At 34.1% G+C, this 14775-nt stretch overlaps 1 pseudogene; it reads left to right on the forward strand.

The window, feature by feature from the left end:
* The first annotated feature begins 13876 nt into the window (after positions 1-13876).
* LOC102832175 lies at positions 13877-14612 on the forward strand (annotated as a pseudogene).
* The last annotated feature ends 163 nt before the right edge of the window (positions 14613-14775 follow it).

Here is a 14775-nt window from a genome sequence, read left to right on the forward strand (position 1 = left end):
GGGAATACGTACGCTTAACCAAAACAGGAATTAAAGAAGGCCAAAAAAATCATGGTAGAAAATGAAAATGTTTGGCTCAGTCTGAAATAAATTGGAGTTACATTTGACTCGTGAAGGAGCTAGTATCATGTTATAATAGGGTGAAACAGGATATTGCTTGTTTAAATAATGAACAGCTTCTAATAAGATTGCAGTTTCCATGGTGCTAATGTATCAATTTGCTTATTTTCTAAATCACATATCTTATTAAGTCTTATATTAATTATTACTAAAGATAGTCTGTACAGATCATCGGCTCATTTGTTCCTCAGATCAGCCCACTAATATCAAGCATTAGCTTCGTACCCTGATTGATGGTTAATGTCAGAGAGAATTTCCCTGAGCATAATTAGCCATCATTTGCAAGTGAATATTAATACATTTGCTAAACTTTAAATTTACAAAGTTTACTACTGTATTGCAAAATCTCAGCATCTGAAATCATAAGAATATAAAAAGAAATTTGCTACCTTTGATAGTTAAAATTTTGTGTCAATTGACGGGGCCAGGATTCTCAGTGGTTTGACATTTGAGAGGTAGTTATTTCCCATGATATGATCTAATGTGATAAATCAAGAAGGGGATTAAGGATAGGATGGTGTCGTTGCTGTTGTTAAGTGCCGTTGAGTTGATTCCAACCCATAGCCACCCTGTATAGAATTGTGAAGGAGCAGCTGGTGAACTTGAACCACTGACCTTGCAGTTCAAACGACTTTGCATTCTAATGCATTAGCCCACAGCGCCACACCAGTCTCCCCACCCTCATCTGAGGCATCAACATCTTCCATCTTACAATATATAAAAGAAGAGAGACTGTAGCAGAGAAGAAGGAGCCTACTACCACCAAAATGGACCTCTGGTCCCTGTACTGTGAAACTCCTAGATCTGGGGAAAGATCATTGCCAAGATATATGGAGCTCTCCAAGGAATACTGAGCATACCAATGCTGAAAAGAGATTAGGACTTTTCCCCAGAGCAGACAAAGAGAAAAATCCAGCACTCTGAATTTGGACTTCAAGCCTCGAAACTGTGAGAGAACAAATTTCTGGATGTTGAAGCCATTCACTTTTGGTATTTCTGTTATAACAGCATTAGGTAACTAAGACACTACCTAACATGCTTTTGCTGTCATTGGTGGTGGTTGGTGGTTACATGCTGTGGAGTCGGTTCCAACTCATAGCCATCCTGTACAGGGTTTCTGAGGCTGCAAATCTTTACAGGAGCAGAAAGCCTCATCTTTCTCTGTGGAATAACTGGTAGTTTCGAACTGCTGACCTTGCAGTTCACAGCCCTATTTGTAACCACTATGCTACCAGAGCTCCTTGCTGTCATTGGTTGTTGTTGTTGTTAAGTGCCTTAGAGTTGGTTCCGACCCATAGCGACCCTGTACAGGGTTTCCGAGGGTGTAAATCCTTACGGGAGTAGAAAGCCTCATCTTTCTCCCGCGGAGCGGCTGGTAGTTTCGAACCGCTGACCTTAAGGTTCGCAGCCCGATTCGTAACCACTACGCTACCAGAGAATACCTACAAATCAGTTCTGACTCACAGAGACCCTATATAAGGTTTCGAAGTAGTAACTGGTAGGTTTGAACAAATAAATAGTGTACATTGATTAGTTAAGACCAAAAATCTATCCTAGTTAGCTGAAGTTACCAAAATTGACTAGACAGATCCTATATGGTATGTTTGAATAGTCTAGAAAGAAATGGGTTCTATTTATTATGAGTCAGTTCATTAAGGTAAAAAGTTACTGAACAGCTACCACTGTCCTTAAAAATATGATCCATTCACTTTTGGCTACTACAATTAAAATAAAATATGATTGCTGATTAATTAGAATGTACCAAATAGTTATTGTGTGTTTGTGTGTATATGCAATATAGATTCATTGTATTTTGAGATCTCACCATTCTGACTTCCAAAGAGCATTCTGCACTTCTTCAAAGACAGATAGATTTGTTTGTTCTGCTGGCAGCCCATGGTGCTTTTAATATGCTGCTTTAATACAATAATTGAAGTGCATTGATAAAAATATATCTGATTTTATCAAGGAAATATATGTTTATATATATATTACTTTGTCTGCATAATAACATGAGATTGTATGAGGACACCAAAGAAGAAGAGGTCCAAGGCAAAACCTGGATTCTCAACATTTAGAGAACAAAATATGAGGAACACTGAACAAAACAAAGGAAATGGAATGACCGGAGAGTTAGGGAAAAAAATGAGAGAGTTAGATATTCTGGTGGAATGTGATTCAACTGGATCAAATATTACCAACAGAAAAGAAAGATGAGAATTAAGAATTTACTAAAAGGTTTTGTAATGTAGAGTCCTTGTGGGATTTGCCAAAGGCAATTACAGTGGAACAGTGTGGTCAGACTCTAATTGTAATGTTTCCAGAGAATAGATAGAAAGGGCATAGAGATGTAGAAGTAGAAGTTTCATGTTAAGGAATTTAGCTTTAAAGAAGACAATAAAAATGGAACAGTTATTGGAAAAGTGTATGGTATAAAGAGGTAGGATTTTTTTTTAATGGTGAAAATTGCAGTATATTCACTATCTGGTAATAAAGAATTTTGTAGAAATGATTTTTTTTTTCTGTGTTCAGAAAGATGAGCTAAAAGCATTACAAGCACTTCAGTAACTTTCCCTCAAAGCATTTTGCCACTTTGAATGTGAACTCAAATCATTATTCAAAGTTCATATAACTCAAGTTTACAAATTTAAGCTCTTTGATCTGACAACTGGAATTATTGCATGTTATGTTATCCCTCGATATATAACTGTATAATGGCAACTATGGATGCCAACATAGAAAGTAATTAATCAAGTCCTGTATTGACTCTTATTCAGTGAGTTACAATGTAGAAATTCATATGCATATTACTCAGTGGAGTTATTTTGGAACCATTGTTCATTTAAAATCGTGAATGTCATGTTTGGGAATAGTCTTGGACTGACAGCTCTCAGGATGGATGTCCTTCTTTTTTATTCAGTAAGCTGGTAAAGTGCAGAAATCTACAATTCAAACTTTTCTTTCTATTCTGAAACAAGTTATAAAGGCTGTACTTCTCATATGTTTGACTTCTCCTATGCAAAAATTGCATGGGATTTTGGTCCTTGGCATATTCCTCAGAAAAGTCGTTTCATTATAATTTTGTTTCAGATTTTGAACAGCTAGGATACATGAGGGACAGGTCAGTAAAGGAGAAAATTAATTTGAAAAATATATCAATTTTACTTGAAACTATAATTGTTGTTGTTGTTGTTGTTAAGTGCCGTCGAGTCGGTTCCGACCCATAGCAATTCCAAAAAGTAAAAAGACGTAAGTGATAAGCCTAAGTCTTTCAAAGACATTTTGAAGAGGTTAACATCAAGAGTGTCAATCTATTTCAAACTTGGGATCAAATTGCCTTGGACTTTTAAAATTGAATTGGTTACGGCCTACATTTCATTAATATATGTTATAAGCACTTAGATGGGCATAGGAAAAAGGGAACAGGAAACAATGATACAAGGCCTTGGGCAAGGCAGAGATTAGTTAACACTTTTGGTTTTCATAAGCAGATGACTTAAGCCAAAGAGAGTTTTAAAAAATCCTTCTTTATTTGGATTATTAAGAAAATTAGTAGTTTGGTTAAATGCAAGAAAAGTATATTTCGTTGGCTTCAATTTACAAAAGAAAACAGGTGATTAAAATACTTTAAAAATGTTATATGAAGATAATAGGAAATATAATCCATATAAAGTATCGATAGTCCTAGGTATACCTGGACTATTTTATCTGCAAACTCTTTTTCTGGGAGTATATAATCAGGTAATGATCAGAAATTTAAAAAAAAAATTATTTGAGATTACAAAGTTTTATCACATATTGTAATAGTTAACTAAAGTGCAACAACTTTAAATTTTGTTTTCAATGATCTTTATAACAAGAAAATGAACATTTTTTTTTTTTTTTTTTTTTTACAATAGTGCTGTAGGATATGTGCTGGACTGCAAACTACAAGGTTGGCTGTTCAAACCCACTAACTGCTTGTTGGAAACCTCGCACAGAGTTGCTATAAGTAGAAAAGAGTCAACAACACTTAGCAACAATAACAAATTTCTTGCTATTACCTTCTGTTGAGTCAGTTCTGAATCACTGAGACCCTATGAATCAGAACGAAACCCTACCTGATCCTTTATCATCCTCCTAATTGTTACATTTCAGTAATTGCTGCTGCCACTGTGTCAATCCATATCATCATGGATCTTCCTCTTTGTTGCTGACCCTCCACTTTAACCAAGCATCATAGCCTTCTCCAGTGACTGGTCTCTCCTGATAAGATGTTCAAAATATGAGAGATAAAGTCTCATCATCCTGGCTTCTAAGGCACATTCTGACTATGTTTCTTCTGGCAGTCCATGATAGTTTTAATATTCTTCTCCAACATCATAATTCAAATGCTTCAGTTCGTCTACAGTCTTTCTTACTCATTGACCAACTCACAAGAGTACGAGGCAATTGAAAATACCATGGCTTGGGTCAGGCACATTCTAGTCTTCAAAATGATTGATATCTTTGTGCTTGGACACTTTAAAGCATCACAGCAACATACAAGCCATCACTGTGTGATAAACTAACAGACAAGTAGTGAGGCCAGTTCATAACTTTATACATTTCACATTCTGATTATTAACAAATGCTTTGAGTTGTTTCTTCTCATTTTGAGTTTACAGAACAGCAATTAATGCTTCATCATTGGATTTAATGGTTGGTGTGCCAATGTTAATAATAGCTGTAATACCTTATCTTTCTTGTAGGCGTATGGCTATTATCACAAATGCCAAGTAGGGCTTCAATTACTGTGAGTATTTTGCAGAGAAAGAAACTGAGTCTTAAATAAGTTAAATAATTTTATTATTGTATAATTCATTGGTGATAGTGTGGGCCAAGAAATTGGTCTTCTAAATTGTAATTCATTCATCTTCTGAAAATACTGCTTATCCAGATGTTGAATATTTTATTTCACTTTTTTATTGAACGGAGATCCTAATGTCCATCTATATAAAATTTCAGTTTGAGTTTTTATTAGTATGTTGTTATAGGTAAATCAATAGCAATAATATTGCTGCAAATTGAAGACATTCTCTTACCAGGCATATTTAAACTAGGTAAGTATTTTCCATCTCACATTAAACAAACCACAGATGTGTTTTTGATCAGTAATGAACAGAAGAGCCATAGCATAAATGGTCTGGAGTAATCTGACATACAAATAGAATAAAAGAACATTGGACTCCCCTCATTCCATAACAAATAATCAATTAGTCAAACAGGAATAATGCAAACAAAAAAAATCTATAAAAATTTATAAAACATTTAACAAAAAATCCTTCAGTTCTAATAAATGATTGTTTCTTAGGTAAGGTACAGAAAATACCAATCCAATAAAAATGTTCAGTTAATCAGAAAATCATATTAGGAAATAAGAGAAAAGCAACAATGTAAGGAAAACATTAGTGACAAATTGTACTGATGACAAACATTTATAAATATGTAAAAGTAGTATAAACATCAAGAAGAGAAATTCATACAGTCACCATACTCCAAAAATAGTTAAAAAGAACTGTGTAAGCACTTGATAAAAGAAAATATACAAATGGTCAGAAAACATATCAAATAATGGTTGTTTAAAATAATGATATTACCAATTAAAATTACAAAGCTAAACTTTTACACATACATCAGATTGGCAAAATAAAAAATAAAAAAAAGGAAAATAATAATGTAAGTATTACTAACAAAGGAAAAGTCTTCTATCTGTATTGCTGGATAGAGTGTGACTTGAAAAAGAGTTTGTTCTCATTTCATAGAATTGGAAATGAACATCTCCTGCAACTCAGAGAAACTCTTATAGATGTACCAAAGGAAATATATCTTAGAATATTCTTGGTAGCATTGTTTAAAACTGTTAAAAATAGAAAAAAGCATAAAGTGTCACAAAGAGTATCATTGCTAAATACATTTTGGTATTTTATTCTATTTTAATAGGATTTAAAAGCAAATTAAAATGAATAAAATACTACTGCACAAAACAAAACGGATAAATCTCCAATATAATGTGGAGGAAATTAAATTAAAAAGGAATACACACAGTATGATTCCAATTATATATAGATCACAATAGGGAAAACTAAATTATATTGCTTAGAGATATATTAATAATTGATTAAACTAAAGAGAAAAGTAAGGGAATACTTATCACAGAAGAGACTAGCTTGTGTTAAATTATCTTATACTTTCATCAAAAGGGTTAGGTTACGTTTGTTTGGGATATTTATCTGAACAACTTAGTTCATTCCAATAAAACAAATATTTAAAATTGTATGCTTGGAATAGAAGTTAGATGTTTGGTATGCTGAATTAAATAAACGCTCAAAAAATATGAAAACTGATAGCTAGAAATAAAGAGAGAAAGAACCCTTGAAGGCCAAGAATGAGAACTGTGTTTAAGAAAGGAAACCTTTGGCACAAATAGAAGAAAGTTCACTTATTCTATTTAGTTATGTTAACCTATTCAAGGGATAATTATTGAGCTTTTCCTTTGAAGATTTGTATTAAAAAGAGTACAGTGGAGAAGCAGAAAAGTAGATGGTTTTGAGAAATCGTAAATATAGAACTGAACGCTTGGTGTTGTGCTCTAGGATAAACACTGGACTATTAACCACAAGGTCAATAGTTAAAACCCACCAGCCACTCTTCAGACACCCTATACTGGATGACTATGAGTCAGAATTGGCTCCACGGCACTTAACAACAACAAAAAAATATAGAATTAATGAAGACTTAGTGATGATTTGCTAAAGTGTTCTCAGTAATAATGCTTGGGCTTTCTCTACACCTGAATGGAGATGTTTCCATTGATGGCAATGGAAAGCTTGGTAAAGAAAGACACTAAGCCAAGGAAAATGGAAAGAGATGCATGGGTGGATGTGGGTTGTGGAGTAGATAAAACATTTAGTCTGGAATGTCTGCAATATTTTTAAAGTATAGACATCTTTTATAATGCTGTATATTTGTGGCTGGAATAATAGTGTGGCACTGTGGGAATAACACTGAACTACTCGCTCAAGGGCAGTAGTTCGAACCCTCCAGCTGCTACTCAGAAACCCTATACAGTGTTTCTATGAGTCATAAATGACTCAATTGCACTTAGCAACAATATTTGTGTCTAGAATGCTGATAAAAGAAACAGTCTGGAAATATAAGCTTGTCAGCATAGAAGTGCTATTTAGAATTCTAAGAATGGCTGAGATAATATAGTGAAAGAGTGTATAGTTGGATACGAGATGTCCTAAAGGCTAAATTCTGAATTCCCAAATTTAGGAATGAGTTTGAGGAGGATGCGATGGCAAAAAAGACTTAGAAAGAGAACACTAAAAGAGCTAGATTTTGTTGAGAAAAGTGTCTCAGGAAGAAGAGAGTATTCACCTGAAGACTTCTTAGAGATTTTGGTATTCAGTGCCTAAATCATGGGTGGATTCCTAAAAGGGAGATGTAATAGTAAGTGGCTTTCCTAGGAGAGGAGTCAGTCAGTTGAGAGAGAGAAATGGAAAAATTACCAGGATCTTTCTCAGACTAGACTTTACGTGAATGTTGTCTAAATTATCTGAAAACCTTTTACACAAATGCAAGTGAAAATAGAAGTGATTTGCATTTTGTATGTATAATTTGTTTTCTTTTATGACTTTGGTAGTCATATTGTTGAGTTCTGTAGATTTCATTTTGACTTATAGAGAACCCATGTTCCATAGGTTTTTCTAGATTGCAATCTTTACGTGGACCGTAGATGTGTAGAAAACAGAGTCTGCAGTTAGGGTAAAAAAGAGAGGTAGTTGAAATAAGACATTCGAAGTTTCTAATAAGAAAAGATGGTACAGTGGTCCCTATGTTTTGAAAGACAGGGTTTGATGAATCTTTGAACCCAGGCATTTTAATGAGCAGACAATTTCTGACTGTAAAATAATTACCGATTGATTGACTTTTCACATCCCTTCTGAATTAATAGAACATAAGTACAGGATTGCTTTCTGCAAGTTTGGCAGTTCAAGCCCTGCAGAGGTAGAACTGACTTGACAACTTTTAACAACAACAATGCAGTGATGCTGAGATTTTCTCTTCAAGAGCTTCATAATTTATTTGAAGGAACACTGACTCAGTAAATAAAAAATAAATTTTTTAGTAGTCATTTCTTACTTGAAATAACATTTCATAATTGGCCTTAAAGAAAGATGTGTTCATAATATTTTAGATTCTACCTAAAATCAACAAATCGTGCTTATAAACTCCATATCCAAATTGTACCCTTGTTGTTGTTGTTGTTAGGTGCCTTTGAGTTGGTACCGACTCATAGCAACACTATGCCCAACAGAACAAACACTGCCTGGTCCTGGGCCAACCTCACAATTGTTGCCACACTTGAGCCCATTGATGCTGCCACTTTGCCAATCCACCTCTCTGGGGGTCTTCCTCTTTTTCTCTGACCCTCTACCCTACCAAACATGATATCCTTCTCCAGAGACTGGTCCTTCCTGACAATATGTCCCAAGTATGAGAGATGAAGTTCATCCTGGCCTCCAAGGAGCACTCTGGCTGCACTTCTTCCAACAAAGATCTGTTTGTTCTTTTGGCAGCCCATGACACTTTCAATATTCTCCTCTAACACCATAACTCAAAAGCATCAATTCTTCTATGGTCTTCCTTATTCACTGTCCAGCTTTCACATGCATATGAGATACCCTTGTAGTTCATATTAAAATGCATTTGTGAGTCACCTTTAGTAATCAGATTAAATTTTTAGGGCTTTCAAAAGTTACAATATCTAAAAACATGTGAACAGAGATTTTATTAGCCTCAGAACTTCAAAACTGTATAGAATGTTTTGTTTTTCCTGTGTTTTCACAGCACTGCTACAAATTTATTTTTTACTACCTTTCAATTTATAAAAATTCACAAATTGTATAGCTTTAGGATCAAATGCTAGAAAGCTAGGGCAAGCATTGATAATGTGTCTGTCATCTTAAAAATTGTTCAAGAATTATTACATTTATTGATAAAATGCTCTATGAATTTGCCAAGCCATTTTACTCAGTGTTTTGTAATGTAATTATATTCAGATATAGGTAGGAAGAGTGATGGCTTGTGATTTTTGGCAGGATACTGGAGACCATTCTTTGGATAAATACAAGACTTCTTTTTCAAATTTGTTTACAAATAAATACAACACAATTATACAATATATTTACTTCTGGAAGCAGTTACATGTGTGGTAGACCTTCCCCTTGATTTCAAGTTCCTCTATGGATGTTAATGTGCTCACATATACTAAAAGTAGTAGCTTTTTTTTTAGAACCCAATAAATGGTGCTTTCAACCAGAGATTTGGCAATTCTGGGTCTGTTTCCACTCTCTGAATCCTTCAAAAGAGCTAGTTACTTCAAAAATCACTGTCCTTCAAAGATGTATTTGAAACCAAATTTATGTGATAAACTTCCTTGGCTAAATTTCAAAGTGTATTAGTGATAAAGAAATACTGCCAACTTAAATATGGTAATGGAGTCCTGATGTGGCACTACAGGATAAGAACTGAATTGTTAACCAGCTGTTCCTTGGAAAACCTATACAAGGTCCGTAAGAGTCACAACTGACTATGGCACTAAACAACAACACAGATGTTAATATCTCTTAAGCACTTTTGGGAAATAATAAATAGAAAACAACAATGATCACAACAATAGAAATAGTAAGATCTTCTCATTATTATTATTTTTTTTTAAATTTCATTTATAGCTATGAAATGGGAAGCTAGATTATTTCTCCTGGCACTATTTTCTCCTATTCCTATTAAGTTTGTCTTTTCTTTTTTTCTTCAGAAAACACACCGAATTTGTATTGTTGATAATGTTACATAAAAACATTCAGAGCTCAATACATTTTCCATTCATTTCCTCCCTCTGTTGCATCAGCCATTTTCCATCTCTCCATGAAAATATTTTTTATTATCTCTCCAGCTTTGCCTCCGGAAAGCCATCAAGATTATCTACTAATTCCTCTCCTCCACTGTACAGCAGAACACCTCAAGTGAGTTTTATTTACCACTTTCCTGTTCTGCTCTTTTCAGTCTCTAAAACTCCTATGATCCATTTTTACCCCAGTATTGCAGAACCTGCTCATGTAACAGTGAACTCTTCAGTTCTTGTTGCAAATACAAAGACCAATTATTAGTGATCATCTACCACCATCCCCCAACTGTCAGCAGAATTTATCAGTTTGATCACATATTCCCTTGTAAAACCATTTACTCATTTGGTCACTAACAGTTCTAATACTTCTTATTCCACTTGGCTATCTTTCTCTGCTTAACCAACTCCACTCCCTTTTCCAACCAAATACAGTTTAAATAGATCAGTTCTCAGAACTATTTTTCCCCTTTTTCTTTTCTCTGGGATGTTTTCTAGTTTCTTGACTTTAAATGTAATATACAATGATGACTCCAAATTTATATATTCAGTCCTGATTTTCATTTTAACTTCAAGCATATATCTGCTGCCTATCTCAATTAATCCTTTTGTTATCTAATGGACATCTCAAAGTTAATATTTCCAAAAGACAAATTCATTTCTATTCCTTTTATACCTGTATTTCCACCTCTGTTATCTCAGTAAAACATATTAGCATTCACACACCAGCCCCTGCTAAAGTCCTTTTGTCTTCCTAATCTTATAGCCCATATCTTCAAATTACATCAGAATCTGAATAGATCTTATCTCTTGCCAAATTCTATACTCTTCTAAATCACCATTGTGTTTCGTATGAATTACTGAAAACTGTCATACCTGCTAACTGATTTGCCAGCTTCCAATATTATACCATCCAATCTTATACCAAAGTTTGGTAATTAACATTTTATTTTTAAGTAATTATGGATTTGTAGGAAATTACAAACAAAGTATAGAGAGGTCCCAGTTCCCCCTGATGATTACATCTTATGGAACTATAGTACAATATCATAGCTAGGAAATTTAATTGATTTACCATGTAAATGTGTAGTTGTATGTTACTAAATCACATATGTAACCACCACCATAGTCAAGATATAGAACAAGACTTCATTTTATATCCTAATATGATCATGTCATATGTTTTTGCACAGAACACTATAACTTTCTTTTTTGGACTATCTCATTTTAGTATCCTTTTCCTTTTTCATCTTATCATTGTTACTAATGTGTCTTGCAGTACATATGAGAACTGGTGATGTTGTGGGATAAATACTGGATTGGTAACCACAAGGTTGATGGTTCAAATCCACCAGGGATTCTATGGGGAAAAGATAAGGATATCTGTCCCATAAAGATTTATAATCTCAGAAATCCTATATTGGGTTACTATGAGTGGAATCAACTTGATTGCGATAGCATTCGTTTTTTGGTTTGTTTGTTTGTTTGTTTGTTTGTGTGTGTGTGTGTGTGTTTCATATAGTGCAAATAAGGAGCCCTGCTGGTGCAATGATTAAACACTGAGCTGCTAACTGAAAAGTACCATCAAGTCATTTCCAACTCACAGAAATCCTGTGCACAACAGAGAAATACACTACCCAATCCTGCACTGTCCACACAGCTAAACCATGGAGACTAGTAATTAAAATATTGTTTTCTTTTTTAATCTGGACAAGAAATGTCTGATCTCTGCCCCAAAGTGAGATAGAAGGCAGCCAGAGGTTTTAAAGTTATCACTGACTGTCTGGCCAGGTCTTTTAAGTCTTGTCTGTCTCCAGTTAACAGAACCTGGGGATCAGGATGCCACAATAGAAGTGGTGGAAAGGGAAACTCAATTAACTTCACTCCCAGTAGCCATGTTGTTATAGCTATTTCTCAGCTTGTCAGAGAATCATTTTCTGGACCCAATGGGACCACTTTGTCTTAATAACTCTCTTAGAGTCTCTCTGTTCAGTCATTACAATCCCTGACTTTCTTGAAAATGCAGTTCAGTGTTTCAGATAATATTAGGAAAACTTCTAACCATTAATATGCTATCATCAGGGCTTTTTTGAGTAAAAGTAGCAAAAGTACATCCTAACTCAAATGAAGAAATAAAAAATGAAATTAACATCAGCAAAAAAGTAGGATTATTTCTGGTGTTAGACACTGTTGTACAGATAATAAATAAATGATGCATAGGAGAAAAATTGCTTTGTCCAACAGTAAGTACATTTTTAGTTTTCAAAGACACTGCCTTTTTTTCCCCTCAGAGTGGATGTACAATTTTACATTCCCACCAGAAACTTATTAGTAAGCTAGGCTTTTCACATCCTTGCCAGGATTTGGTATTACCACTACTATTAATTTTAGTACCTCGGCTAGGTATCTATCTATTTGAAGTCTGGTTGTTTCAATTTTTATTTTGTTTTTTTTTTTTTATATTGGCTATCTTTTTTGCGTGTGTTTATTTACCATATTATATCATTTTTAGTAATACCCCTTTTATGTCTTTTGACAATTTTTAATAGAAATCTTTGAGGGGTTACTATTGAATGCAAGAGTTCTTTGTATACTTTAGATACAAGTCTTTTGTCAGCTATGTGGCTTGTTCTTTTCACAGTATCTTCCGCAAAACACATTTTTAAAAATTGTGATGAGTGCCGAAGTACCTACCCATTTTTCATTTTATGGATGATGCTTTTAGTGTCAAATCTAAGATCTCTTTACTCAATACTAGTTTTCAGAGATTTTTGTACTCTCTCCACCTTTTTTTCCTGAAAGCTTTATAGATTTATTTTACATACTTAAGCTTTTGATTCATTTTGATTTTTTTTTTTTTAAAGAGGTATAGACTGAATGTGAGGTTTTTTTTTGCCCTTGAAATCTCAATAGGCACAACTTCATTCATTTAAAAGGCTATTCCTTTCTTCATTTAACTGTTTTTGCAGGACTATTCAAAATAACTTTAGTCTATTAGTATGAGCCTATTTTTAGGTTCTCTCTTCAGTTCCATTGATTTATATGTCTATCTCTCTATAACTTCAGTATTAGTGTGGAGCGATAGGTTGAGCACTCAAACTCAAAGTTCAGTTTAAAATGCAAAGTAGGAGCCATTCCTCAGAAACCCTATATATGGTCACTATGAATTAGAACCAACTCAACAGCACTTAACAACAACAAAAGCCACATTAAAGTCTTAACATTGGATAAAATGACTCCTCCCAGTTTATTCTTCATTTTAGGATTATTTCAACAATTACAAAATTCCTATACTTTTCATGTAAGCTGTTCTATTAGTACACACAAAAAACTTTGCTAAATATTGATAAAGATATTAACATTAAGCTATAAATTACTTTTGGAAGATTTGTTGTATTTATTACAATGATTTTTTCAAATTTTTGAACATGGTTTCACTCATTTATTTCAGTCTTTGTTTCTTTTCATCAACATTTCATTATTTTTTAACATATAGATATTGTACATATATTGTGGAGTCCTGGTTTGGCACTGTTTGATCCTCAATGCTGGCAGTTCAACTCCGCCAGCTGCTCTTTGGAAACCCTATAAAAGAATGTTATGAGTCAGATTGGCTCGACAGCACTTAACAACAACAATAACACATATATTCTAGTCTCTATATACATATTATACTTGCTTCATGTGATTGCAAATGGTATATTTTTTGTTTTTCAGTTTCACATGCTCAGCACTAACATATGAAAAATGTGATTGATTTTTATATGTTCATCTTTGGATAAAGCAAATGGGGTCCGTGCCTGACCTCCTCTGGCTTCACAAGAGGAAATGAGAATCATTCCTGTGGCAGAAAGATATGTGATTGGGCAGCTGTATTAAGCACATTCCAATCACAGAACGCAATATAACATACTTTATTCAGCAGCTTCTGAGAGATCAAGAAGTAGGAATACCTCCAGAACAGTCTCTGGAAATGGCTCAGGCAGTAAAAGAGCGTTACAGTTATGTCTGCCTAGATTTAGTAAAGGAATTTAACAAGTATGACACAGATGGATCAAAGTGGATTAAACAGTATACTGGAATCAATGCTATCTCAAAGAAAGAATTTTCCATTGCTGTTGGTTATGAGAGATTCTTGGGACCAGAAATCTTTTTTCATCCAGAGTTTGCAAATCCAGACTTTACACAGCCTATCTCAGAAGTTATAGATGAAGTCTTTCAGAATTGTCCTATTGATGTCAGATGTCCTATCTACAAGAACATTGTCCTTTCTGGAGGCTCAACCATGTTCAGGGACTTTGGACGTCACTTACAAAGAGATTTGAAAAGAACTGTAGATGCCAGGCTGAAATTAAGTGAAAAATTAAGTGGTGGTAGATCGAAGCCAAAGCCTATTGATGTACAAGTCATTACACACCATATGCAGTGATATGCAGTTTGGCTTGGAGGGTCAATGTTGGCTTCCATGCCTGAGTTCTACCAAGTATCCCACACAAAAAAAGATTATGAAGAAATTGGACCCAGCATTTGTCATCACAATCCAGTGTTTGGAGTCATGTCTTAAAACTGACTTCATGGTTACTGGGGTTAGGGAAGGGGAAGAGATTGTCTTTCTGATAGTTTGTTTTGTCTGGATGACTGGTTTTAAGGTTTTAAAACTGACTTGAAATAATAAGACCAAACATAATTATACAGGAATATTTTTAATAAGTGTATCATGATATGAA

This window comes from Chrysochloris asiatica, unplaced genomic scaffold (genome assembly GCF_000296735.1).
Source record: "Chrysochloris asiatica unplaced genomic scaffold, ChrAsi1.0 scaffold00008, whole genome shotgun sequence".
Lineage (NCBI taxonomy): Eukaryota > Metazoa > Chordata > Mammalia > Afrosoricida > Chrysochloridae > Chrysochloris > Chrysochloris asiatica.